General features: G+C 31.8%; 2 non-coding genes across 2 annotated transcripts; both read right to left on the minus strand.

Moving 5' to 3' along the window:
* On the minus strand, positions 1–74 carry TRNAW-CCA (transfer RNA tryptophan (anticodon CCA)). Its single transcript has one exon. It is a non-coding gene; the product is annotated as a tRNA-Trp (tRNA).
* A 164-nt stretch (positions 75–238) lies between these two features.
* Positions 239–312, minus strand: TRNAP-UGG (transfer RNA proline (anticodon UGG)). Its single transcript has one exon. It is a non-coding gene; the product is annotated as a tRNA-Pro (tRNA).
* Between the last annotated feature and the right edge of the window lie 2,727 nt (positions 313–3,039).

Raw genomic sequence — 3,039 nt, forward strand, 5'->3', positions numbered from 1 at the left:
CACGCTCTGTAGGATTTGAACCTACGACATCGGGTTTTGGAGACCCACGTTCTACCGAACTGAACTAAGAGCGCTTCATAAATATTTTGTAACCCTAATATATTTTTGCATGCATCTACTATTATATAGAATATCGTAAAATTAATATATAGAATATTGTAAAATGAAAGATTGATTATACCCAATTTTAATCGATTTCAATTAATCCCTCGTTACGGCTCATAAGATAAGTAATAGGTAGGGATGACAGGATTTGAACCCGTGACATTTTGTACCCAAAACAAACGCGCTACCAAGCTGCGCTACATCCCTTTCCATTGGTCGACAGTGTCATTGTAGAGAATACCTGTATTGTTTTCCACATCTTTATTTTCTCCATTCATATACAAAAATTATCTTGTCATTTCTTCTTTTTTATCTCATATCATAGAACATATATTTAATATTTCATTCTAATAAATAATTAATTATAATAAAAGGCTTATACACATACGTAACGTATAATTAAACCCGCTTAAAAAAATGAATAGAATATTTTTGGGGAATGCTGGGACAGAAAAAGGCGTATTTTTTTTTTAAGAAAAGGAATAGCTACTGAATCATTGTACATTTCAATTTGAATTAGGGATTCCGCATACAAATACAAGTGATCATTAACTACACCTACGTCTGATCATATATGTATTACAAATTACAATAAAGAAGGAGTATTTAAAATGCGAGATCTAAAAACATATCTCTCCGCGGCACCGGTAGTAAGTACTCTATGGTTCGGGTCTTTAGCGGGTCTATTGATAGAGATCAATCGTTTATTCCCGGATGCGTTGATATTTTCCCTTTTTTAATTCTAGTTCTAGTTATAGTTATTGATATGGGAAGGGGTGAAGAAAATTAGAGATATAATCAAATATCTGTGACTAATCCCTCCCCTTCCCTTCTTTTACTTTTCTAATTTTTAAAATTAGAATAAGTTCGAAAAGAGAAAGAATAAAAGTGGATTCAACTTCAGTAAAACTCGGAACTCGGGCCGGGACTCTAATTTAAATTTAATTAATAAGATAAGAGAATGAGAACGGAAATGGAAATTGATGGCCGGGTCAACAATATCATACAAAATACTTAAATGAAAAATGAAATACTATACTAGGATTATAAATCTAGTTAGAAATCATTGTATTACTTATTAATACTTTTTTATTACTATCTTGATTTCAACGAAATCTTTCAGAATTTGATTTCGAGTTAGCAACTTCTATTTTTTTTCGTTCCTTTCTTCTCTTTGGATCGGAAAATAGAATAGTTGGGTGAATCAAAAATCCAAAGGAGGTTCATGGCCAAGGGTAAAGATGTTCGAGTAACCGTTATTTTGGAATGTACCAATTGTACTCGAAATAGTGCTAATCGAAATGGTGCTAATAAGGAATCAATGAGTATTGGTATTTCCAGATATATTACTCAAAAGAATCGACATAATACGCCTAGTCGATTGGAATTGCTAAAATTCTGTCCCTTTTGTTACAAACATACAATTCATGGGGAGATAAAGAAATAAATCGAACCGATCCGATCGCTTGTATGTCACCCTTCCAAGGAAGATTAAAAATGACATATTATATATATATATATATATATTTAAAGATAAACAAAACAAAATCCCCCATTGAAATAGGATTTTCGGGATAAGGAAGAAACAAATCATGGATAAATCCAAGCGACTCTATTTTAAATCCAAGCGATCTTTTCGTAGGCGTTTGCCCCCGATTGGCTCGGGGGATCGAATTGATTATAGAAACATGAGTTTAATTAGTCGATTTATTAGTGAACAAGGAAAGATATTATCTAGACGGGTGAATAGATTAAACTTAAAACAACAACGATTAATTACTATTGCTATAAAGCAAGCTCGTATTTTATCTTTGTTACCTTTTCTTAATAATGAGAAACAATTTGAAAGGGGTGAGTCGACCACCAGAACTACTGGTCTTAGAATCAAAAAGAAATAGGCTTACTCTTCACTTGAATCAAAATTCCAATACGAATTCAAAGGCGGATTGATATTTTGTTCGAAAAATTCGCGAATCCATATTTTATTGTCGTATTATCATAAGAAAAAAAGAATAAATCTTTTTTTATTAAACGTGTTGTTTGTTCATTTTGACGACTTTATTATTATATTTTATCATACTAATTTCTATTCTACCTTCCCGGAGTTAATTCTCCAGTGAACTCCATTTTAAATTTAAAACATTCCGATGAATTCCTTCCAAATATACTTATTTTAGAATCTCATTGGAAATCATATAAAGGCAATTTCTATTTAATATAGCTATTTGCGCAAGTATTTTACGATTAAGAAGCAACTGCCTCTTGTACAGATTGTGTATTAATCTATTATAATTATAGTATATGCCTTTACCGCGAATTACTGCATTTATCCGAGTAATCCACAAACGACGAAAATTTGCCTACCTCTATCCCGATAAGCCGAAAACAAAGCTCTTATTTTCTGTTGAGTAATAGTTCTAGTAAGTCTTGAATGAGCCCCTCGAAAGCTTGATGCAAATAAACGAATTTTTGTTCTACGTCTCCGAGCTATATATCCTCGTTTAATTCTGGTCATTGAATAAATGAAACTTCGATGAATAACTAATTGATTTCCTTTCTTTCAGTTATTCCTTTTCCCTTTCCTAGTTTATTAATAACAAAACGGATTCTTCCAATGTATAAACTAAAAACTCCAATGGCTTTTGCTACTATAACCTTCCCGACCACGATTTTTTCTTTTTTTCTGGGCATTTCACTGCGAAATAAGAAATTGTATTGATAGTGATACTAGATATTAAAAACTAGATATTAAAAAAAGCATATTAAATAAAAAAAGAAAAACAAAAAGTAGTAAATCTAAATGGATAAAAAAAAATCGTGGGTTCCATCGTTTCTATGGTTACTTTTTTAACGGCGAGGTCCCCTCTATACACCGGAGCCCCTTCTTTCATTTAATCAATGCTATTGTTAACTTGTACAGTTCACACTTTTTGG

The sequence above is a fragment of the Corylus avellana genome, unplaced genomic scaffold (genome assembly GCF_965113065.1).
Source record: "Corylus avellana unplaced genomic scaffold, dhCorAvel1.hap1.2 HAP1_SCAFFOLD_118, whole genome shotgun sequence".
NCBI lineage: Eukaryota > Viridiplantae > Streptophyta > Magnoliopsida > Fagales > Betulaceae > Corylus > Corylus avellana.